Source organism: Bos grunniens, chromosome 11 (genome assembly GCF_055505025.1).
Source record: "Bos grunniens cultivar Pamir isolate PY7600 chromosome 11, Bosgru_T2T1.0, whole genome shotgun sequence".
In the NCBI taxonomy this organism is placed as follows: domain Eukaryota; kingdom Metazoa; phylum Chordata; class Mammalia; order Artiodactyla; family Bovidae; genus Bos; species Bos grunniens.
The window spans coordinates 43821689-43848215 of NC_141175.1; the positions used below are offsets into that span (position 1 = coordinate 43821689).

Sequence of the window (26527 nt, forward strand, 5' to 3'; positions counted from 1 at the left end):
AAAACTGGAATAGGTTGCCATTTCCCTCTCCAGGGGATCTTCCCACCCCAAGGATCGAACCCACATCTCCTGTGTCTCTTGCATTGTAGGTGGCTTCTTTACCCACTGAGCCACCTGGGCGGCCCCCTCAGTACCTATACTACTAGGTTTATGATCAGTGGTTGGTTGAATCTCTGGAAGTGGAAACTGCAAATACACAGGGTCAACTATCAGACTTGGGCATAGGCAAATATTCATATCTGGGTGGATCCTAGAACTAAACCCCCGTGGATATCGAAGTCCAACTGTATACTCCTTTAGGGAACGTAATGAGCTTCTTTGGGAAAAAAAAATTTTTTTTAAGTATGAAGTATGATACTCCCTTGGTTTGGTTTCTCATGTCAAGTTTCCTTGTTGATCTGGATGGAAGACTTCATTTCACAGGATTGTGAACCAGTTCTCCCCAGTGGCAAGGAGAAAAAGCCACAGTGCACAACAGGAAGCAAGAAATGAACAGGAACATGCATTTTAAAGCAATTGTGGAAGACTGGACCACATTTATAAAAGTTCTCTTTTCCTCTCCATTTCTGAAGATCCAACCAGGCTCTACTCTATGAACCAAGAGAAGATTCAGCTAAGAATTTGGTGACTTCATCCTCAGATACGCTGCATACAGAATGCTGGAATTACATGAGTACCCATGTAATAGCAACCGCTTTATTTTTGTGTGTTGCTATGGAATTTTGAAAGCAAAACAAAGAAAACCACTGATCAGTAATTGTGACAAAACTTCTTAGCCACAGCATTGAGAATAGGGCCTAATTATTCCATAAACACACTTTGATTTGTTTACTTCAACGTCAAATTAACTTCAAATATGTAACAGCCGACGCTGATTTGAGATGGTACACAACACTGCGGCAGTGTGTGCTCGGTGCACCTTGTGTAAATCTCCTTTTAAAACAAATTCATTTGTCAAAGTCTCTCCATAGTACACCCCGCATACAAAAGGAGGAGCCACATACATATTTTATTTAAAAGAAAGTCATTTCCAAAATGAATGTATGTGTTTATGATTCCATATTTTGGCTTATTCTCATTTGCCCCTTTACACAAATAGAAATAGGAACATTTTTAAGGAAAATGAGCAGCTCATGATCACAGAGCTACTTAGGGATATAATGTGAGCCTAGAAAAATTAAGAACTACAAAGAAGCTTTTCAAATCATTGGAGAAAATTACTATGTGCTGAATGAAATGGGAGAAAGTTAAGAAAAGGAGAGATGACCAAACCCATAGTAAGGCATGCCTTGGTCATTCAGTCAACAAATATTTATTGAGCACTCATTTCATTAATACTCCTTTATTTATAGGAAATAATCTATACAATAATCTTATAGAGAGCTTACTTCTCTAAGCAATCCACCAACATTTACCCATGTATTCCTCCTGATAACTCACATGACAGATGCTATTAATATCCCCATTTTATAGAAGAGGAAACTGAAGCACAGAGAGCACACAGCTAGCAAGTAGCCGAGTTTGGGCATCAAGTCCAGGCACTTTGTTTCCCCACTGCACAATGTGCTAAGCTGCTTCTGCCAACCATATTCTCAACCCTGGCCCTGGAGTAACAAAACATGTTCTTCCCCTCAAGAAGCTTCTAGTCTAGAGAACAATCACAATACAGTGTAGTAAATCCACAAACATGGTAACACAGGATAATGTTCTGGGAGGCTGTGGGCACAGGAAGGCCCAGTCTTAGACTGGGCATAGAGAGGTAAATTAGTAAGTCTACCTCTAGTAAATCAGAGGGAAGACTAGTAAAGACTTTTTAGGTCTAGAACAGGGGTTCTCAACCTCACTACTATTGACATTTCAGGCCAGATAATTCTTTGTTGTGGAGGGCTATCCTGTGCATTGTAGAATATTTAGCAGCATCCCTGGCCTCTACCCACTGTGCTGTGCTGTGCTTAGTCACTCAGTCGTGTGTGACTCTTTGCGACCCCATGGACTGAAGCCCTCCAGGCTCCTCTGTCCATGGGGATTCTCCGGGCAAGAATACTGGAGTGGGTTGCCATGCCCTTCTCCAGGGGTTCTTCCCAACCCAGGGATCAAACCCAAGTCTCCCACATTGCAGGCAGATCCTTTACCATCTGAGCCACCAAGGAAGCCCAAGAACACTGGAGTGGGTAGCCTATCCCTTCTCCAGAGGAACTTACCCGACCCAGGAATCGAACTGGGGTCTCCTGCATTACAGGCGGATTCTTTACCAGCTGAGCTACCTGAGAAGCCTGGCCTCTACCACTAGATGTCATTAACATAACTCTCTCCCAGTATAATGATCAAAAATGTCTCCAGACACAGTCCCCTGAGGACAAAGCATCCCTGGCTAAGAATCACTGATCTAAAGGAAGTGGTGTGCAAGGCAAATCTGAATGATGAGTGGTGGTTATCAGAAAAAGAATTGGAAGAGAGGTCTAGGCAGAAGATATAGCACAAAGGCCCAGAAGAGAGAGAGAGGGGGACAGGTTGGCAGTTCTTGGTAGCTGAAGATGATGCATTATGAATGGCTCTTAGAACTAGATATAGAGGGTTAGGAAAGGAAAGTCAAGAGGGGCAAGCAGGATCGTAATAAAAGGCCTGCCACTCTACATGTGGGAGATGGACTGTACCATAGTACAATCAGGAACTATTAAAAGGAGTCAGAGCATTTTCCTGGTAGTCCAGGGGATTAGAATCCGCCTGCCAATGCAGGGCACATAGGTTTGATCCCTGCTCTGGGAAGATCCCACATGCTGTGGAGCAGCTAAGCCTGTGTGCCACAACTACTGAAGCCTGTGTGCTCATGTTCTGCAACAAGAAAAGCCAGAGCAATGAGGAGCCTGTGCACTGCAACTAGAGAACAGCCTGCACTTGCCGCAACTAGAGAAAGCCCACATGCAGCAAAGAAGATGCAGTGCCCCAGCACAGCCAAAAATAAATTAATTTTTTTAAAAAGAGAGAGAGAGAGAATGACAGGATCAGACTTGCATTTTAGAGTCCTCACTTTAGTCTCCACAGACACAGTGAATTAGAGAAGAACAAGACTGGGAACTAGCTAATACAATGTGCTCATGTTTTCTTTGCATAGTGATCACTTTCCCTTTTAACTAGAATCTTAACACTTAAAATTAAATGTGTGTCCTTCATATGTAAAAAGCTCTTCTGAATCAACATGAAAAAGATGATCACGCCAATAGCAAAAAGAGTGAACAAGCAATGCACAAAAAGGAAATATAAATGACAGATACATGTGAGAAATGAGCTACTTTCCCCAATGATCAAGGAAATGCAAATTAAATCATGAAATCTCATATTTTCCACATATCATACTGGCAAACAATTTTTGAAATTCTTATTGCAACTGAACATAGAACAACAGACTGGTTCCAAATAGGAAAAGGAGTACATCAAGACTGTATATTGTCAACCTGCTTATTTAACTTCTACTCAGAGTACATCATGAGAAACAGTGGGCTAGATGAAGCACAAGCTGGAATCAAGATTGCCGGGAGAAATATCAATAACCTCAGATATGCAGATGACACCACCCTTATGGCAGAAAGTGAAGAGGAACTAAACAGCCTTGTAATGAAAGTGAAAGAGGAGAGTGAAAAAGTTGGCTTAAAGCTCAACATTCAGACAACTAAGATCATGGCATCTGGTCCCATCACTTCATGGCAAATAGATGGGCAAACAGTGGGAACAGTGGCTGACTTTATTTTGGGGGGCTCCAAAATCACTGCAGATGGTGATTGCAGCCATGAAATTAAAAGACGCTTTACTCCTTGGAAAGAAAATTATGAGCAACCTAGACAGCATAATAAAAAGCAGAGACATTACTTTGTTAACAAAGTTTCATCTAGTCAAGGCTATGGTTTTTCCAGTTGTCATGTGTGGATGTAAGAGTTGGACTATAAAGAAAGCTGAGCACCGAAGAATTACTGTTTTTGAACTGTGGTGTTGGAAAAGACTCTTGAGAGTCCCTTGGACTGCAAGGAGATCCAACCAGTCCATCCTAAATAAGATCAGTCCTGAGTGTTCATTGGAAGGACTGATGCTGAAGCTGAAACTCCAATACTTGGGCCACCTGATGCAAAGAACTGACTCATTCAAAAAGCCCCTGATGCTGGGAAAGATTGAAAGCGGGAGGAGAAGGGGACAACAGAGGATGAGATGGTTGGATGGCATCACCAACTCAATGGACATGAGTTTGGGTAAACTCCGGGAGTTGGTGATGGACAGGGAGGCCTGGCGCACTACAGTCCATGGGGTCGCAAAGAGTCATACACGACTGAGCAACTGGACTGAACTGATTGCATTCTGTTAACGTGTAGAGAAATTGCGTTGCCTTAAACTGCAGAGCAGGGAAATTCTGGGGCAGTCCAGTGGTTAGGTCTCTGTTCTTCCACTGCCAGGAGGCCAGAATTCAACCCCTAGTCAGTGAACTAACATCTTACATGCCGTACAGCACAGCTGAAAAATAAATTAAAGTGCAGTGGGACTCTATATTGGTACTGCTTCACAAGAAAGCAACCAAGAAAAAAATAATAACGTTGAGTTTTATGAAGAATAACAAAGTATTGAAATGATCTAAACAGCCAGTAAAAAGAAGTTTAACCAAATTATAGCAATTCTGGGTAATAGAATACCATGTTTCCATTATTGTTGATATGGGAAAATATTTGACACAAGGCAAAAATAAAAAAACACTGACAACATTCAGTGTTAGTAGAAGACTAGAGAAGTGGAAAGAGAAGGCGATGGCACCCCACTCAAGTACTCTTGCCTGGAAAATCCCATGGACAGAGGAGCCTGGTAGGCTGCAGTCCATAGGGTCGCTAAGAGTTGGACACTACTGAGCGACTTCACTTTGACTTTTCACTTTCGTGCATTGGAGGAGGAAATGGCAACCCACTCCAGTGTTCTTGCCTGGAGAATCCCATGGACAGAGCAGCCTGGTGGGCTGCCGTCTATGGGGTCACACAGAGTCAGACACAACTGAAGTGACTTAGCAGCAGCAGCAGCAGAGAAGTGGAAGTGTGTTGCTGGCTACAACCCTGGGGTCACAGTGTTACTGGACCCAGTTCTCCAGGCTGAGTTGGCTTGCCTAAAAACTGGGGGTAAATTGAGGTACCTGAGTTTAGTCATCAGCCTCTGGAGTAAACTTATCACTAGTGCTTACTGGGCTGGCAGCACTGACCTCAAGGGCAGACATTATGAGCAGCTCATAAGGTCATAGCAGTCGTCCCCAAGCGTGATTCCCCTAAAGGTTGAGCCAGGCAGGGCCTTCTTATAGGTGCCACTTTGCCGTTCACTGGCATTTCCATTGGGAGCTTATTAGTAATCAGACTGTACATATCACTTAATCTTTTTTTCAAAAATTGTTTGGTATACAGGCCCTCAATTGCTTGGAGAAAAAATTGTTTTACCCTGCATTTGTGGCCATTTTTGATAAGACTGATACACCTTGAAAAGGATATAAAAAGTCCCCATAGCCACTAGTGCCTGACACATGTTAAGTGCCAGTGAATATTAGTTACATGAATGAGTGACGTGAATTAACTAGGACACTCTGTACCACATTCTAAACTTGTACGGAATTCAGGGAAGTGTGTCAACTTACACTTGGTGTGACTTAAGGACTCCAGAATGGCCCAATAAAATATTATCTTTCCTTAAAATTCACAGCTACGTAAAAGCATCTCATATTCTGGCATGCATTTATTGGATTTAAATCCAAGATGAGGCATTTCTTTCCCCCCCAAAAAAATTATCTTTCAGAAAAGAGGGTCAAGCGTTCAGTAACTTATCCAAAAATCACATAGCAAATAAATGTCAGTATCTGTATTTGAACTCAGCTTTATCTGAAATCAAACATCAGGTGAGTTTAGTAAACTTGTATAAGTAATATTTCAATTCCTGCTGCTGCTGCTGCTAAGTCGCTTCAGTCGTGTCCGACTCTGTGTGACCCCATAGACGGCAGCCCACCAGGCTCCCCCATCCCTGGGATTCTCCAGGCAAGAACACTACAGTGGGTTGCCATTTCCTTCTCCAATGCATGAAAGTGAGAAGTGAAAGTGAAGTCGCTCAGTCATGTCTGACTCTTCGCAACCCCATGGACTGAGCCTACCAGGCTCCTCTGTCCATGGGATTTTCCAGGCAAGAGTACTGGAGTGGGTTGCCATTGCCTTCTCCAAATTTATACACTAGCTGTACAAATTATCTGTCACTGATTACTATAGGATCTCGTCCAGTGTCATTTTATTATTTTACTTGTGTCCCTGACCCTACTTGCCAACTAAGTTTGGATTTTTTTGTTTCTTTTTTAATTAATTAGTTTATTTGGCTGCATCAGATCTTTGTTGCTGCACGCCCGCTTTCTCCAGCTAAGGTGAGTGGGGGCTACTCTTCGTTGCAGTGCAAGGGCTTCTCATTCCAGTGACTTCTCTTGTTGCAGAGCATGAGCTCTAGGCACACAGGCTTCAGTAGCTATGGCCCACAGGCTTAGTTGCTCTGAAACATGTGTGATCTTTCCAGATCAGGGATCGAACCCTTGTCCCCTGCATTGGCAGGCAGATTCTTAACCAGTGGACCACCAGGGAAGTCCCTTGCCAACAAAATTTGGAGTTCTAGAAGGGTAAGCAGCTTGCAAAAACACTAATTAATATTACTGCTATCAGAAACAAGCCAAAGAAAGCTTTATGTACATTATATTCATTGTAATATATGATGAAAAATGAAAAGATCTAAATTTCCAACTGTAGAGTTATCATTCATTGAATAATAATCCAGCCATTCAATGACATAACATTCAATCCTTAATTTAGTGAGTGTGTTTGGATGGTGGGGCTCCAATATATATATTTATATTGGATATATCTAGTTAAAGTATCCAGTAGCATGGGGAAATGCTTCTGATGCATTGTGACCTGTTGTAGAAACTTGGGATATCAAAAAAGGTCACTGTTCTTCTAATATTGAAATTAAGATGATCCAAGCCTCCATTTCTCTATTAAGAAACTCTCTTCCCTCTCTGGGCTCTTTTCTCCTATAATAAGTCTGACAACACCCAAGGGGTCAGTCTGGGTTGCTGTCACCCTGTGGCCAAGTCAGAGCTTGGACACTGTACCCCCAACTCACTCAAGGCTGAAAGACTCTATACTGAGTGCCTCAAAATTGTATCATCAGGCACTAAAATGTTTTGTAAAAAACCAAAGTCAAAAGAAGAGTACTATCCATATTTCCACCATCCAAAGACAACCATAATTAACAGTTGATGTATCTCATTCCAGGATTCTCTTCTACATACAGACTTTTTGCCAAGTTATTATTGCATGTGTATTAAAAAAAAAAATCCCTCTATAGCTTCCAACCCTAGAAATGAGAGACGACAAAGGATTTACCCCACCATCTAAAGCATGTTGAGCTTCCATAGATTCCCACAAAATCTGAAGCAAACTTCTGCCCTCAATCCTAATAGGCCCCACGTGGTAAAACATGCTGAAGAAACTGGAGTCTTTCCCCAGTGGCCCTGGATTGATAGCAGTGCTGCCATTATTACTGCCCTTGTGTACACTGTCAAGCAATCCTCTCTCTCTGGACAGGATGACGCTCATCACACAGGCACCCATGTCATCCTTGGCCCCCAGTGTATTTTGAAAACTAAATTTCAGAGCCATGATAAGACAAAGCTAAGATATCATTAGCAGTATTGTGTTCTTGTTGTTTGCTTAGAGGATACTTTATTAGCCTCCTTTGCAAAACTGAGAAGGCTGATGATGGAATATCCTAAGAATGGAAATAAAGCAAGCTAATGAGCCAAAGACTACTCTAAGAGATGAACTCAAGTTTTTCCATTATCTTCTGTTGTGATCTCACCTAAGCCAACTTGGTTGTTCGCAATTATTAGGTTCTTTCTAGTAAACACGGGCAGCATCCAGTAGCTAGAGGTGGGTGGGGTCTACAGATCTCTCCCCTTGCCATTTGATTGCTGCTCTTGTTTAGCCACTACGTCATGTCCAACCCTTTTGTGACCCCATGGACTGTAACTCTCTAGGCTCCTCAGTCCATGGGATTTCCCAGACAAGAATGTTGGAGTGGGTTGCCATTACTCTCTCCAGGGGATCTTCTGGACCCAGTGATTGAACCCATGTCTCCTGTGTCTCCTGCACTGGCAGGTGGATTCTTTACCACTGAGCCAACTGGGAAACCCCACCATTTGCTTACAATAAAATTAAGTCCCAGACAAAATTCCACCAATATACACTCATTCACTTAGCAAGCAAGCTCCAAAATGCTCACACAACCAAGTCTGTAAGCATGACATTCCAGCTCTCATCCCTGTAGAAAGTTTTAGGTTCGCCAAAGGAAGATGTAACAATAGACTAGCAGCAGGTTTCAGCTGATTTTATAATTAGATTTGTGGGACCAGAATTCTCTAATCAGTGGCTGGTACAGGATCATTTCCAAAGAAAACATCTGGCATCATTTGAAAAGGTGTGGACCACTGGACTATGTTCTTATGGTCTGTTATGCAAAGGGGGAGGGTCACTGCAATAGTTCCAACCAATCCACAGATCTTGAACACTATTTTTTTCACCTATAAAAAATAAAACCTCCAGTGTTGGTTACAAAGATAATTGAAGTCCACATCTGGAGTATTGGCTTCTAACTAACAAGAAGTTTTCAAAACACTAACTGCTTGCCCAGAAATGTATGCCCCCTCTTAGGGTAACAGACTGTACCTGAGATATAGGTCATATATACAAATACATACACATCACACATACCAACATGAGGATGCTTTTGTGGTGTGCAGACACAGAGAAGTAGATAGATATATAGATAGGTAGATGTAGATACAGATATAGCTATATGAATATATGTGTATGAGTATATATGTTATGTTCTGTTATGCAAAGGGGGAGGGTCACTGCAATATTTCTAACCAATCCACAGATCTTGAACACTGTTTTTTTCACCTACAAAAAGTAAAACCTCTAGTGTTGGTTACAAAGATAATTGAAGTCCATGTGTGTGAGTATATACATATATATGTATAAAGATATATAAGTATAAAATCAAGCTATTTGTATCAAAGTATTTTAAAGTAAATTATATGCAGCACAATATCACTCTCATTAAAAACAAAAAGGTTTTAAAATCCAGATAAAAGAAGGAGGTAGGTAGAATAAAACTTAAAGACTTCATTTCATTTTTAGGGATGAGTTTTAAACTCATTTCATTTGAAAGAAGTCTGAATACATTAGACATGTGGGGAAATAATCCCACTATTAGTATAATCACTTGTATCTGTCAAATGCGCCCTGATGTATAATACGCTTTCTTTTACTCCAGAGGACCCCAAAGAAACAAAAGTTCAGGCAAAATTTCAAAGGAAGGAGAAAGAATATTATTATCCAGGGTTGAATCCTGTTAAAACAAAAAAAAAAAGGATACCCTCAAACCACTCAAAGGCCAATGATTACCATCCCATACGATGACGGAAGCTGTAGAGGAGAGACCAACAAGAGCAGAGTAAGGAGGAGCACCCATGGCTGCTGGGTAACCAGGAAAAAACCCAAGCAATCACACTGGAGCTGGGTCCTGCAGGAGACATTTGTCTGGCCAAGACAGGATGTCCACCTTGACTTCCCAGTCTGGCAAATGAGGAAGATAGAGTTCCTATCTCTCAGAGGAGTGAGAATTAACAGACAAGGTGTGTTTCCATCCTGGCATGTGGTATCCACATGCAGGAATCCATCTTGTAAAATCAAGAAGCAGGCTGCAAAGAGCTCTGCACTGAGTCACAAGCCTTGGGTCCCAACCTCAGCTCAACCCCACTAGTCACATGACACGAGGTTGGTCTCTTCCTCTCTCTGCACCTTAGTACCACACGTCTAAAATAAAGTCTGTGACACTGTTCTGCTGCCTCCCATGAGGACCAAATGACACCCAAGATTGGAAAGTGCATTGAAGAGTTAAGGACTTGGCAAACAACAAGCTTTTCCTTTCATCACAAATAGAGGACACATTTTTTAAGTTCAGTTGGGCTACAGAAAATTCAGGGTAGAAGGGAGAAGCATCAAAAATCTGTTCATGGACTTCCAAGGCCAAGCCTTGATCTTCACGTTCCCCTGCCCCCTTTGACAATGCTCCAGACTTTATAACTGGGCGTTGAAAAGACTGAGGCAGTCTGTGTCCTTTGGACTCCAAGGTCAACTGGAGTCTCTCTCACTGTTGAAGCTCTGGCATGAGGGTCACCCATGTCCATCTCCAAGATAGAGAGAAAAGCCAGTTCTAGAGCTAGGGCGACCTCCCCATTCTGTGCACAGAGCCAAGAGTCCTGATGAGGGCTCTCCACTAAGGGTAAGCAGTCAAAAGTGATGCCCCATGTCACTTAGTCCCTCAATCCTCACTTTAAGGCCAAATTAAAAGTCTTCAAGGTGGATCCTTGATCAGAAGGATAATGTTGTTTAATTGACAAGGCTGTTTTTCACAAACAGTTGGTTCTTCCCCAAGGGGCAGCTGTTTAAAAGCAGTCCTGCTAAAAGGAGAGTCTCTTGAATTTAAATGTCAACATCACGAGCACTGGGTTCTGGGCTCCGTCAGGTACCAGGGGCCTGGCTGGCCTCACAGCTCATTTAGGATAAATAGATGCTTGAAACTAAACCAGGTCTCAACAAAGCATCCTGTATGGGGTCTCCCTTATGCTGGTCATCAGTGATGTGAGAGTAATAATGGATCACCATTCATGATATGAGGCTGCTGCTGATGGTTCACTCCTGGAACAAGCATTTATTGAACACCTATAGTGTGCTGGCACTAGACTAGTCCCTGAGTCAGCCACCAAAAATGAATAAGATGTCATCCTGGTCCTCAGAGAGGTCAAAATCAAGGAAGGAAACACAGGAAAATAAACAGATATCAATGTCCCCTTAGGAAGGCTTCCAGGAGTGCATGGGAGCCTGATTCTCCTACAGTTGGGGGTGGTGAAGGGAGTGGACCAGAATGCCCAGTCACTATGCACACAATCCTCCTAGAGTCCTTGTTAAATGCGGATCTGACTCAGTGGGTCTGAGGTGGGGCCTGAGATTCTACATCCCTAACAAGATCCGGGAGATACTGAGAATGACGCTGGTGCACAGACCACACTCTGAGCCGTGATGTTCAAGAGAAATCTGATGGCTGAGCCAAGTCTGAAGAATGAGCCAAAGTCAGCCAGGGTAAGAGGAAGTTGGGGGTGGCCTGGGGGCGTCTCATGGCTCAGGTAAACATCAGGAGGGGTGGAGGGCTCAGGGAAGTACAAGGCCTTCAGTTTTGCTTGTGGGAAGTGGAAGGAAAACCTGGAGAGGAAGACAAGGGAAAAGGCATAGGGGCATTTGGTCTTTATGGAAAAGATGGTGGGGACCATTTAAACATGTTTGAGCTGGGAAGAGCTATGGTCAGATGGCATTTTTAGAAGATCTCTTAGCCAAAAGTACAGGAAGTGGACTAGCAAGAGTTAAGATGAGAGGGAGGGAGCCAAGAAGGAGGTTGTTTCTGCATCACAAACAGAGAATGAATCAGGAGGTGTCAGAAGACAACATCAACAGATAGCATTTCTCCACAGCTTCAAATTAACCTTCTCCAAATTCACTTTGGTCAATGGCTCTCCAGTGCCCTCAAGCTGATTTTGAGACTCTGTCTGGCTTTCGAAACACACCACAACTTTCATCCATATCTCCACTAGATACCCCACGACTCAGAATGAACACCCATCTGCTGCCCTCCCATGACCCACTGGGCTGATGTTCAGACCTTCCAGCTCAGCCTCACTGCCATACTTAGCTCTCACTGTTCACCTCACCTGGAGAGTCCCAGAGGCTCCTCTCTGCCTGGAAGCACATGCCACTGTGCTTCCAGGCCCCACAGTTGCTGTTGTTCAGTCTCTTAAGTCATGTCCAAGTCTTTGCAGCCCCATGGACTACAGCACTCCAAGGTTCCCTGTTGCTCACCATCTTTCAGATTCTGCTCCAACTCATGTCCATTGAGTCAGTGAAGTGAAGTGAAGTCGCTCAGTCATGTCCGACTCTTTGCGACCCCATGCACTGCGGCCCACTAGGCTCCTCCGTCCATGGGATTTTCCAGGCAAGAGTACTGGAGTGGGTTGCCATTTTCTTCTCCAGAGGATCTTCCCCACCCAGGGATCGAACCTGGGTCTCACACATTGTAGGCAGATGCTTTACCATCTGAGACACCAGGGAAGTCTTATTGAGTCAGTAATGCCATCCTACCTTCTCATCCTCTTTCATACCCTTCTCCTCCTGCCCTCAATCTTTCCCAGCATCAGGGTCTTTTCCAATGAGTTGGCTCTTTGCATCATTTGGCCAAAGTATTGGAGCTTCAACTTCAGCATCAGTCCTTCCAATGAATATTCAGGGTTGATTTCTTCTAGGATTGACTGGTTTGAACTCCTTGCTGTCTAGGGACTCTAAAGAATCTTCTCCAGCACCAAAGTTCAAAAGCATCAATTCTTCAGCATTCAACCTTCTTTATGGTACAAGTGTCACATCCATACACATTTGCAAAGCTTCCCCTGACTGTTTCAGCCCCACTAGTCTGAGTAACATACGGCCTGCTTCATTCTATTTGTGCTCAATCCCAGAGGGCTCTGTAACTTTAATGCCCTCTTTTATTTTCTTTTGCTTTTAATAAAATTGCTCATCTTTCAGAAGTGTCCCTGTACCTGTTCAGTTCAGTTCAGTCACTCAGTCATGTCTGACTCTGTGACCCCATGGACTGCAGCACACCAGGCCTCCCTGAGTTTACTCAAACTCATCTCCATTGAGTTGGTGATGCTATCCAACCATCTCATCCTCTGTCATCCCCTTCTCCTCCTGCCCTCAATCTTGCCCAGCATCAGGGTCTTTTCAAATGAGTCAGATCTTCGCATCAGGTAGCCAAAGTATTGGGGTTTCAGCTTCAACATCAGTCCTTCCAGTGAACACCCAGGACTGATCTCCTTTAGGATGGACTGGTTGGATCTCCTTGCAGTCCAAGGGACTCTTAAGAGTCTTTTCCAACACCACAGTTCAAAAGCATCAATTCTTCGGTGCTCAGCTTTCTTTACAGTCCAACTCTCACATCCATACATGACTACTGTTTCATGGATTAAATAAGAATAATAAAGGGAAATCTGTGCACCCTCCTTTTGGGTTCAGAAAGAGACATCACCACATCACCAAGATATCTAGAGCTCCCATATGCTCCTCCTCGGTGGCCCTGTTGTTTTTTTGTTTTGTTTCTGTTTTTTTACTGTGGCCATTGCTAACGCAACATAACCCAAAATAAGACCTGAGGAACAGGAGTAGTCTTCTCCATCCTTTGGTTATTCCATAGCAATTGTCACAATACTTTCTATACTAAAACTCTGGGCATGCAACCAGCCAGGGTGACTATACTTGTGGGAAAATGAAAATGAGTATTTTAAATCAGGTCTGCCTGGAATAATCCCAGGCACAGAGTCACCAACCCCTTAGCATTTAGCAGACTATCCAGGATGAGACAGGCCTTCAGTGAACATTCATCTAATTGAATTCTGGTTTTCCTTCATCCAGTGGATGGAATATAGATTCCAGTCAATGTCAGACATAAAAATATTACACAAAGCAAGAGATCCTGAAGTAGGACTCAGCCACTCTCACCACAAAGTGTGCATTTACACCCACTGGGGTCTAGAAAGAAATACTCAAACAACTTCTGTTTGTACTTAGGTTTTTTCTCAACCTTTTAAAGTTTTAATTTAGGGTATAGGTCTTCTATGTGTTGTATGAAAGGAGAAAAGATTAGCATTCCCCTTGACTAGGATGGAAGAAGCTCTCTGGCCTGACAACATGCCTTTGGTTAAGGCATTGCCACCTACTTCATGGCATCTAACTCTTGTTTGGAGGTATCCCTGGTGGCTCAGATGATAAAGAATCTGCCTGCAATGCTGGAGACCCCTGTTTGTTTCCTGGGTCAGGAAGATCCCCTAGAGAAGGGAATGGCAACCCACTCCAGTATTCTTGCCTGTTTTGAAATGCTCGTGGATGGGGGTGGGGAGAGCCTGGGGTGGAGTGAGGGGAGCAGAGCCAGGGAGGAAGTTTTGCTGGGCCCCGTGCTGTCTTGAGCTGCTAGCCCCGATTCTGGGGGCCCCTACTTGCTCTGGTTTCCCCTATGGGCCTCTTTATGAGACCCGAGAGCTTTGCTCTGTGGTAGCCCCTTCACAGGAGAAGGCAATAGCAACCCACTCCAGTACTCTTGCCTGGAAAATCCCATGGATGGAGGAGCCTGGTGGGCTGCAGTCCATGGGGTGGCTAAGAGTCGGACATGACTGAGCGACTTCACTTTCACTTTTCACTTTCATGCGTTGGAGAAGGAAATGGCAACCCACTCTAGTGTTCTTGCCTGGAGAATCCCAGGGACGGGGGAGCCTGGTGGGCTGCCATCTATGGGGTCATACAGAGTCGGACACAACTGAAGTGACTTAACAGCAGCAAGAAGATGAAGATGGAAGAAGTCAACTGGACCTGGGCTTTTAATCTTGGTCACAGATGTTTCCTGTTCATTACAAACTCACAGCAGTCATTTAACATGGTTCTTTTATTCATACCTGGCCTTCTTTCCGCAGCAAAGAAGGGGATTACCTACCTCACAGATGCATAAGAAGCTCCTGACCCTCAAAGACGGCTCCCCACCCTCCCAGATGACTGAAACTGCTCTCTGAAGGAGACGGTCCTACAGCTAAGTTAAGGAATGTGATTTTGAATGTAACCTATTAAATTTGCACTAAGTTGTAAATGACAGGTGCTTGGTACTCTCTAGAGAACTAGTTTTGCTAGAGAGAAAGATAGGAAAGAAGGTAACACCAGAGAACTGACCTATTAGTAGAACTGATCTATTAGTACCTACGAGTGAAACGAGTGGGTCTTATGGATGCAAAAGTAGCCTTGGAAAGGAGACATCACCAGGCCACTGGGCCAGGGAAGGAACGTTGAACTTGTCCATTTTGCCAAGGGCTATTTTAAACCCAGCACCTGCCCCCTGGCCTCAAACACTTTGTTACTATCAAGAATGTTAGTGCTAGAAGAAAGTAGGGAGAGATCCCTGGGGTAGGCTAGACCCCAGCCTCCTAACTGCTGGTCCAAATTCTCCTCCAATGAGCTTTCAACACACCTGGTGATTGAGATGAGTAAACAAAAAGAGATTAAAAACTCAAGCCCATTATCCATCTTGAAAAACTAGCTCAATTCTATGCTCTAACTATTTTGAACCGCTTAGCTCATCTCTCCCCTCTGGGGTTTTGATTATACATTCTTGGCACTTCTCAGAGTGATGCCAGAAGTGGGGAGGCAGTCGAGATGATTCTCATCCATATCCCATCCCAGAGGTGAGCCTGGGAACAATGCACTGTTGTTTTACTGGATAAAATAAGACAGAGACTTCACTTACACTGCAAAACCTGGGGTTAAATGTCCTGTGACAATTTGGGGGAAAGATAGAAAAAAGCAATACCCAAAGGTACCTTCCTGCTTGCCAAGGTTGAGAAAGTGGAACAGTCAGACACTCACAGAGCATCCAGGCACAAACAGTGTATTGGTTTAACGGCAACTTACAGAGGGGTGATTAGCTCAACAATAGGAGTTTCTATAAATATTTTATTTCATTTTAAACAATTCTACTTTAAAACTACTGATATTAAAACTGTTAAATGCAGATCATGAGCCGTATTTTAAATATGTAAAGATATCCTTCTAATACATTGACTTTTGAAAACAATTCTAATATATATATATAATACATATATACGTAGAGTTAGCTAGCTAGGGATGCCAAAACAAAGGGTCACAGTCTAGCCTGCTCAAATGACAGTAATTTATTTCTCCCCCAGTTCTGGGAGCCAAAAGTTTGAGATCAAGGTATCTGCAGAGTTGGTCTCAGAGGCCTCCCTCCTTGGCTCATAGATACCTGTCTCACGCGATCTTCCCTCTGTGTGTATCTGTCTCCATGTTTCCTCTTTTCACAAGGACACCAGTCATATTGGATTAGGGCCCATCCTAATGACCCTCACTGAAAGATCCCAACTCCTCCTTCTGAGGCATGGGGGCTAGGACTTCAACATTTGAATTTTAGGGGGACCCATTTCAATCTGAATACAGTGTACTGTGCGTAGACAACTGAGCATCTTTTCCCTAATTGTCACAAAGCTTCCTATAAAACCTGAGTGTGAGGCATGGACTGAGTTTCTAGCCAAATTATTGCATCACATCCTTAATAGAAATGAAGAGGGTCTGCAGATTATAATCTAGACTTCTTATAAAGGATAACACACACACATGGTATTAGGATAATTTTCCTCAAAGGAACAGCTACTCTTTAATTCTGAACATTTTAAGACATCCAGAATCACTTTCCCTAAGCAATTATGATTTTACAAAATGCTGTCAAGACCATTGCAAAGTTTTACTGCCCAGACAGAGCTAAATGCCTGGAGCTTTCAGCGGTGATTTATTATTTACTCTGGAGGTAGGTTGCTAAGCAAGATTTATTCAGTAAGAACAGAGCCATCCATAACAGTACAATATATGTTTGACTGCAAGGGAGATTCTTTTTCACCATTCCTCCAGAGAGTGTGCCCTCCATAAGAAAAAAATATATATCTTTATGTAAGTTTTCATCCTTTTGTGAAATCAAGGGTACCAGTATGGGTTTAACAAACCAGTTTGACTTCACATGTTCTCATTTGAATTTTAGCTCTGAGAAATTTTCAGAATAAAAGCAATGGGAGAACAATACCCAAGTTCCTTGATGGAATCTGCTGGGTATTTGCTTTACCTACATGGGGCTTTTATTTCCTGAGGAGTTGTTTCATTGCACTACAGTGGCCTAACTCACATATTCATACCAGCTTGCAGCAACTCCAGATTCCTAGGGAAAAAAGAGCACTAATAATGCATATTTGCCAACTTGGGTTTTCAGAATTGGTAACAAGGACTAGAGACCAATTGCTGGCCTGCTTCCGCCCCCTAGTGATCATAACTGCTGCTTTTTGCTAAAGACAAGAGAACTGAGGACCAGTGAAATAAGCTGCTGCCTATGTCCCCCACTTTAGCAACCTATTCTCCAGATACGCATGGCCCTCCAGCTGCCCTTCCACCAATCTCAGAAAAGGGAAATGATCAACTCATTCACATTAAGGTGTCCAGGACTGAAAACTTCCCTTCACCCCAGACTATGCCTTTTAACAAAAGCACTGAACCAAAAAGGCAATGCTGCTAAACCCAACAGAATAAATCGCCAGTGGTGGAAATCTAGAAAATTAAAAAATTTAAAATAAAAAAGACTTTTTTCCCCTAGGCCTTTTTGTCTTTGTGTTTTGGAGGAACGTTTTTGAAAAGTTATCTAGTGCCTCAATTTCTTCAAGGAATTACAGCCTTTTCTATAATCTGGAGGAGAGGAAAAAAATTATCAGAAGACCCAGGAAAATGTTCCCTTTCCCCGACTTCTCTCCTCCGTCATCAGCTGCTCACACCCCTGTCCCTGGCTGGAAGGTCGGCTCTGGATGGCAACCACGTCCAACAGGGCAGCTCACCCCCAGACACAAAGTGGGTGGAAACATGAGTGAGAAATGTTTGGTTGGACTCCAACCACCCTCCCCTAGCTGCTCCCAGCATCCCCACTGCAGTTCCTCAGTGGGTCAGGGAGTTCTTCAGGCAGGTGGCCAATCCCCATGAATATCTTTTGATCTGGAAAGTAGGGTTAAATAATGAGAGTTAGACTAGGAGACAGATTCTTGGAAGCTTGAGAGGCCCCGGGCAATGTTTCTGAACTCTGGCTTGAATGGGTCATTCATCAAGCCCTTCCCAAGTGTTGGAAATAGGCCTCTCCCCTACCAGGAGCAACGCCAGAGGGTCACCCCTGCCACCAGTGCCCAAGTTCAACCTAGATGGAACCAGGAAGAAAAGGGAGAGAATGCAGAGAGGAGGGCTGCTTTGTGTTGTGGGTGTAGCTTGCTGAGAAGCCACAGGGACCCATAGTGCCTCCAATCTGCCATCACCAACTCCCCCAAACACAGAGTCTGCGGAAGTAGGAGCTGGTGGAGCGAGACTGGTGCCTGGAGTCAAAGGGCTGGTTTCAGCGCAGTCTCAACTCCGTGAAGTACTGTGACATGGATAGAATCTGGTGTCAGGCAGACCTGAGTTTGAATCCCAGCTCTGCCATTGGGTAGCTGTGTAGACTTTGATGACTTTTATGCCATCCTTTAATTGTCAGCTCAAACATTACACCCTCAGGGACAACCTCTCTGGCCCCACAAATCAGATCAGATCCCCCTTACATAAACTTCTTAATCCCTAATAATTTTTATTTATCACATGTATCACCATTTGTAAGTTTATCATTTATGTGTGAGATGATTTGTCTAATTTTTCCCATACTGCATTCTAAGCTCAAAGTGGGCAGAGAGCTCATCTCTTCGATTTACCACCTTTTCCCCAGGACTAGAACATAGAATAACTTCAATAAGGATTTGAGAAATGAATGAGCCATCCTGAGCCTTTATCATCTATAAAATGGGATGATAGTACCTTCCTTGTAAGTTTAAAGTGAAGATTTAATGAATATATTTGTGAAAGTTCTACCCTGTGTCTGACAAGGAGTAAGGCTCAGAAGGGGGTCATTCCCTTGGCACTTTCTCTTCAAAGGCCTACCATATGTAGGTGGACAGTTGTCCCTAGCCACCAGAGGTGCCACTGAGCAGTGAACTGAGCCAAAATAGAAAACCGGAGACCTGAACAATCCACAGATTCCATCAAAAGTCCCTGAATAATCAAAAGTAGTTGGCACATTACAATTCATCACCTCTTCCCTCTACGTGTCCCTTGATGGCAGGAAAAGTTATCTCCAGCTTCACTCTCCTTTCCATCCCAGACAGAGAGTAGCCAGAGGGACTGTAAATTCATTCCTAACATTTTCAGTTGTTTGAGTTATGTTCTACAAGAATTAAGAAGGTGACTTTAAAAACATGAAGGAGAAATAAAGGTTGCACTTCCCAGAGCAGAGTACAGGTGTAAAATGAAACTGAACTTTTAATATGAAACCGCTCTGGAGGAGAAAGGACTAAGAATATTTTTATAGAATACTTGCATTATGGGTAATTTTTTTAAATCCAGAGTTCAACTTGCATGACATTGAGGCATAAGTCTACCACTTAATGACATTTATAACTCTGTAACAATACATTTTGTATAAATTACTGCTGAGGCTTAACATTTCTGATTATGATATATAGAATAAAGTGATGTCATAAAGGCAAAGTTTGTAAGTTACGATCTGTCCTGTTGCTTTAAATAAGAGGATTTCTAGAGACAATCGCCTTGATGAATATAAACTCAAATGAACCTTGAATCTCTTCAATTATTCTTATTTAGAATTCATTTTCCTTTGAACTTTCATTTAACTCAAAGCATAATCGTTCCCTTATAAATCAAGTGAGAGCTTGTCTTTCCTGCAATAACAAGTATGCTTTAAATAATGAAGCAACACCTATGATCATAAAAGATAACGTTTCAATGCACCAAAATACAAAAGGTAAAGAGATTTATTATCTTAGTTCAGTAACGATGAGTTGAATATTTTTGTAGCAACAGACATCTCTATTTCAGATAACACTTTTTATTTGACTTTTTAGTGTATTTTCATTCCCATAAGACTGGGTGCCTTATTATCAATGAGAGAAACCCATGATGCAACACACAACGCTGCTGGTGACTGAGAAGGTCAGCTCTCTTTTTATTCAGTTTCCTGAGTAGGTTAATGAGTATAAATATCTCTCAACCTCCCTGGCCCTCTTTTCCTTTATGAAAGAGCTGGCCTGATCATCCTAAATTCATCCCAAACTCCAAAGGAAAAGACTCTATGAACATAATTCTCATAATAGAATTATGGTGAGGAATAACTAAGTTAATGAAGGTGAATATACTTTAAAAGGCATAAAAGTGCTATATATATCATTTGATGGTTTTCACTCTGTACTTTGTAAATACTTCTACACATCTACTATGTGAGCTATGCTATTCAATATAACATAGATATCTCTGGGGCATCTCCAGGGTAGTACAGGTGAAAAAGTGTGATGAAGAGGGTCTTCTGGAGTTGCCATAATAAATTGTCTTGGATGATATGGGAACCCCATATTATAACAGGTCAAGTGGCCAAACTATCCCAAACAAGTACCTTTCACCCCATTGAAAAATCTCACCAGCAGACAAAACCCAGAACTAAGCAGGTAGTCTGGGTGGTTGAATGACTCTCTTCCTATTATCTCTTTATGCATTTCATCTTCAAAGCATTGTGATCTGTCTTCAATACACCCTCGGGTGTGGGATTTACATTTTTAATATTGGCGTTTATGACGTGGTGCTTTTTCCTGGTTAATTGGTATCAGAGCAAAATGTTTGCCTCTCTCTTGAAATAAATCTCTTCAAGAGCTTCAATCACACATTCTTTTGTTCTATCCCTCATTTGAAATGGGCTCTATAAAGCCACTACATAATCTTTTGCCTCTCACATTTTTAAATCTGGGGGTTTATGCTTTAATAGCTTTGATGTGTATACTCTTTAGCCTGTTACTTAAACCGTGTTCCTCCCTGCCTGACACCCCACTCCCCCTCAGCCTTACAAGCCTGTACCCTCTGAGGCTGAAAGGATTTATTTATCATCCAGAATGTTTCCATAATTTTGGAAGCATATGTTTCGAAATTACATTCCAATATCTCATACTATGTTCTTTGTCTTGCATCTGTTCTGTAAAAACAAATAAAACGCACATAATTATATTCCAATGGCTGCAGAGCCTATGTTTCCCGCAAGAGTTGGTTCTTCCACAAACCGTAAGAGTCACACAACAAAGGCACTTACACCCCCCTGCGACGTCATCCAAATCTCATTCTTGTGTTAATTAGAGCTAACCAGTGATAATAGTAAACTTCCACCACGTAACTGGGAAACTTTGACTCCTTTCCAAAGCTATTTCAGTTTTACAGGATAATCTCTTTATTGAAAATTAGCTAGTGTTGAAAAACCAAAGACATAATACTCAACCATGCATGGACAACAACTTAGTAATTTTTTATCCTTTCTGGTTGTGACTTGCATTAAACATACTTTAAAAAATGCACTTCTCTCCCTGAAACATATTGGTGGAAAGATAGTAAGTCAATGCACAACAAAAAAGACCCTCCAAAAAACCAAAAAAATAAACCTGAATGAAATATAGAGAAATACTAGGCCAAAATATATTTCTTTTTTTCTATAAGTACCCCACCACACACCAGCTTTCTCCTGCTCAAGTCTTTCCCACCGCAAAAACATTCACACACACACACACAGACCATTTAAAACATAGAAGCCCAATCATCTTACATCCACCATTTGACTAGAATGTTTGATGTCAAAATTAGATTAATTAGCATTAAGACACTTGAAAAAGCCCTTCAGAACTGAAAACTACTATTCAGCCTATTTATTAGAAACAAAATTTCCCCACTGAAATGCTCTCTCTCCTCAGGGTTCCACCCGTGTTACCATGATCCTTGTACTCTTTAGGTAATAAAAGAAATTCTGAAACTGAGAAGAGAGAGAAACCTGATGCCTGCAGTGGTATGCCGGTAGATATTTAACAACCAGCTTGAGTGAGGGAAAAAAAAAACTGACTTGTAGCATTTGTTAATTTCCACGATATGAATTCCTCCATCACAGCCAATTTCAAGCTACCACTGGGATGCTGCTGAAGTGCAGAACTGGGAATACCTATGCATGGTTGGTTCTTACCAGGTGGTTGGAGCTGGTTCCACCAATGGATGTCTGTGACTCCAGACTGAGAAATATGCCCAGCACCTTTCACATCTGGCAGCGGTTCTAGAGATAACTCTTGTCATTTGCCCTCAACCGATCTGTTTCTAGAATGATTTTCAGACGTTCCTGCCAATATCCTGGGCTAAAAGGCACTTTATATTGACATGAGATCATAGGTGGGGAGGCTAGTCTTAGTTACTGAGTTCAGTTGATAGATAACGAAACCCATGTAAATCCTGGCCCCGACGTGATCCAGTCCCAGCATAAAGATATATTCAAAGAAAACACAAAGATGACTCCAGAAGTCTTGAAAAACAATATCAGTGTGGGATTTTCTTATAAAGTTTTATGCCGGTGTTTCACCCAGAAATCTTCCCAATCAACCCTCCTTAGCCATCTTATAGTTTTACAGTTACAGTAGAGGCTGAACACAAACACACACACACATTCTTTCTCTCTCCCACGTTCTCCCTCTCCATGTCACACACATGCACCGATTCTACCTCTTAAGCCTATCACCCCCGCCCTTTACTGCAATTGCCCTTCACTTATGTACCACACTCAGTACCCCGACTGCCCCTCAACAGGCACAGGTCCCTGGGTAGTACCATTCTCCTCCCAATCTGACTGCTTTTCTCCAAATCTAGTGACTCATACTCTCTATTCCATTACAGTAACACAAGGTATTTGTCAGTGTGACTTTTGCAGCATCACAGTTCTAATAAGAAGGAGCATTTATCTTTTCCTCTCTATAATATTTGAGTTCCTTATGTCTAGAGACTCAGGAAAGTCGTGCAAACGAGAGTCAAACCAGGCTGGAGGGCACAAGGACGTTCTTCTTAACCACCATACTCTGCTAATTCTCTGTCTAAAGAGAAGTCACTGAGGATCCTTGGCCAAGTCAAACTTCCTGTGCCTCAGTTTCCTCACCTGTAAAATGGAGCTTATAATAGTACCTACCTCATAGGGGATAGAGGGGAATTAAATGAGTTAATATATATACAGTGCTTAGAACAGTGCCTGGCACATAATAAGAGCAATTATGTTAGCCAAGTACCAACTAGTAATGTTAACCAGTACTCAGCTCTGCACAGCCTCTAGAATCCCACAACCTTTGCAGAGTATCTTCTCATAGGGTCCCAGAGAGGCAGCAAGTTTTTTAATAAAGGGTCAGATAGTAAATACTTTAGGCTTTACAAGCCACACACAGCCTCTGTCACACAATCTTCTTAGGGTTTTTAAGTCTTTAAAAATGTAAGAGACACAAGTGTGTCAATCACACATTCCCTCCGCAGGTGTTCACTTATCACTTATTATGTGCCAGGTACCTTTCTGGATGCTGAAGCTGCAAAGATAAAGAAGTTAGCATTCAACCTTTGGGAAGGGATGCTCATAGCCTGATACAAAGACAATCATAGTACCATGTGTGTGAGTGCTTAAAGGAAGGGATGTGCTCTGGTTAGGGGAAGGTGATTGATGAGAAAGGTGTCCAAAAAGGAAAAGACCACTTGAGCTGTACCTTGAAAGATACAAGGAATTCACTCGGCACACAGAGACATAAGAGCAAGGAGGTCTTCAGGAAAATTACAGTTTCTGGAATCAAAGGAGGCCCGTGACATCCTATAAGGTCAGTGCAAGCCAGATCAGGAAGTTAGATACCCTCACACTCACTGAGGCACTGAATTTTATTCTGTAGGCCTCTCGTTTCAAGCTCTTCAGCACAGAAAAGTTGTCTTCAGGCAGTTTCTTCATTCAAAGCCCTGGATTCATGGAAAGCAAACCTGGTTGAAGCTGAATTGTAAATTCAGAGCCCCTCTCTCCTGCTGGCCTCCTGCACCAGAAGCTGATCAGGGCAACCTCTGTGACCCCTGGCAGCACAGCTGGAAATCCACTGCTCCTGGCAATGGGCAGTAAGCTCAGTGTCCAGGAAAGTCCTGCGGCTCCACTTAAATTCTTCTGAAGTCAATAAAATGCCATATATCTGTATCTATTTTCATCCTGAGCAGACATCCCATTCTTCCCCAGCAGCACCTCTGCTTTGCTGGCTGCAGACCTTCTCCGTGCATCTTAACAATTACACACTGTCTTGGGCCATTATCTAATTGTTTCTTGAGTATGTTTTCTCTCCATCTAGACGAATTGGCCTAAAGATAAGAAGTGTATCTTGCTTCTCTTGTATCGCACTCAATGAGGAGATGCTATTGAAGGAAAGAGCTCTTCTGACCCCAAGATACTGAGACTCCTTATAGGAGGAAAGTGTTTTCAAGCAGAAAAGAGCAGTAACACAAGGAAACATCTCCCAAGATAAGCATTAACTTTGTGCATGGAGTATTTAGTGGGGAGGTGTTTATGTGTTTTAAGACTGAAGGATTTTAATAATGTTTTGATTAGAGTCCTCAGTTCACAAAACATTATTGCTTTGGGTTAGGGTTCTAATTTCTATTTAATTAAATTCATCAATTTTCCAATTACAGTTTGTATAATTGAGGTTTTGCTTAAGAAATATTTTCCCATTCCTATGTTCCAAAGATGTTCTCCTATGTAATGTTTTACAAGTTGTATTGTTTTACCTTTAATGATGTAGCATCAATAACTGTATATGGTGTGAGCCAGGGAGCTGTTTAACCCACTCCAGTGTTCTTGCCTGGAGAATCCCAGGGACGGGGGAGCCTGGTGGGCTGCCGTCTATGGGGTCGCACAGAGTCGGACACGACTGAAGCAACTTAGCAGCAGCAGCAGGGAGCTGTTTAAAATGTATATATGAAAACACTCCAAAATGTAGTGGCTTACAACTAAGACTAACATTTATTTTGCTCACACATTTGTATTGTAGGTACGGATCAGCAGGAATGGTTCATCTTTGCGCCACGGAGTGGCAACTGAGATGACTCACCTGGGCCCGAAGGATGCGCTTTCAGGGTGGCTGGCTGACAGCTGGCAAGTTCATGTGGCTGGCTGTCAACTGGGAGTCCAGCCAAGGCTGAGGGCCACGGGCCATAGCTCCTTCCCACCAGCACCTTGATTGTCACAGACTGCTTGAGCTTCTTCACATATGGTGGCTGAGTTCCAAGGGGAAAAAAGTAACGGCAGTTTATATCACCAGTATCCCTTTATATCTCCTATCTTCAGAAATCATCTAGAATTACTTCTGCTGTAGTCAAAACCTGCCCAGAATCAAGGGGAGGAAACATAAAAGCCACATTTCAATGGGAAAAGTGTCAAAGTCACATTGTGAAAAAGCACATGTAGACGGGAGAGAACATTGCAATCATCTTTGGGAATAGAATTGGCCATGGGATCCAACTTTATCAGCAGTTCATCTTTATCATTTCTGAAGTTCCTTTATACACAGAGTCTGTCACTGAGCTCTCTACTCTCACACTGCTCTATTTCTCTGGGGGTTTTTTCCACATTAAGTCTAGTGATGTGTCCATATCTAATATGATAACTTTCTTCTCTTCATCTCCCTTTGTTGATGAAGAGACAAGACAAGGATCTCCATGATCATTCACTAGTGTTAGCACAAAACTGGACTTCCTAGCCAAGACTATGAATAAAGAAATAGAGGTGTGAATTAGATTGTAAGTTATTCATGAACCTTTATTTTTCCATATTAGTTTTTAAATACATCTATCAAACTCCTAAAAATAATCCTTCTGTAATTTTCTTGGGATTGCCTTGACTTTATAACTTAGTTTGGGGAGCATAAACATAATGTTATATTGCCATGCCACTAAAATGTATTTACTCTGACCATTTCTTCTGGCTACCTTTTATAGCTTTTAAGCATTTTAATATTTCTTCTATAGAAGTAATATATTTTTATTAATCCCTAAATATTTCATAGTTTTGGTTTGTGCCATGAATATTATTTTTACTATGTTTTTTAATTTCTTTTTGCTGGACTTGAGAACCTCTACTCATATTCATAAGCTGATCTTGCATCTGACAACTTTGCTTAATTTAGTTGAATCTGTTGCTTTTGCTATGTAACAATCACATTATCTGCAGATAATGGCAGTTTCGTTCCTTCCCCTCTAATTCATATGTCTGATTTCTTTTTTCTTTCATTCATAGTCTTGGCTAGGAAGTCCAATATTGTGCTAACACTAGTGAATGATAATGGAGATCCTTGTCTCCTCTTGATCTTAAATGGAATGCACCTGTCTCCAGTAAGTATAATTTGTGTTTTAAGCTTTTCATTACAGGTAGGTATCAAGCTTTATTAAATGCCTTTCTGTATCTACCAAAATTTTGTGATTTTTTTCTCATTTAGTCTATTAATGTGTTTAATTATATTACCATGTTGAATCATTCTTTCATTTCTTTTTTTTTTTTTCATTTTCCTCCTTTAATGAGTAGGCTATAGAAAAAAAAATGTTTTTACATTAGTTACATAAAACGAAAACAATTTGTTTCAACTATGGACACACTTGATCAATTATTTTTTCTGCTCATTACATTCTCTCTATTTTTATAATATATAACAATAATATATAGTACTTCCAATAATTTTCTATTGTTCTGTGTAAGTTATGACTTTGTAAATTCCTTGAAGTCAGAGTTCATAAAACATACTTCTGTCTTCTAAAATGATAATCACAGAATTGTGCTTCAAATTATTGTTGTT

General features: G+C 42.0%; 1 long non-coding RNA gene and 1 other non-coding gene across 2 annotated transcripts in view; one reads left to right on the forward strand and one right to left on the reverse strand.

Annotated features, from left to right (window-relative positions):
• LOC147363010 (uncharacterized) overlaps window positions 1–26527 on the reverse strand; it is a 228423-nt gene that overhangs the window by 34919 nt on the left and 166977 nt on the right. The window lies entirely within an intron of this gene.
• On the forward strand, window positions 13828–13950 carry LOC147363011 (U6atac minor spliceosomal RNA). Its single transcript, XR_015137520.1, has one exon. It is a non-coding gene; the product is annotated as a U6atac minor spliceosomal RNA (small nuclear RNA).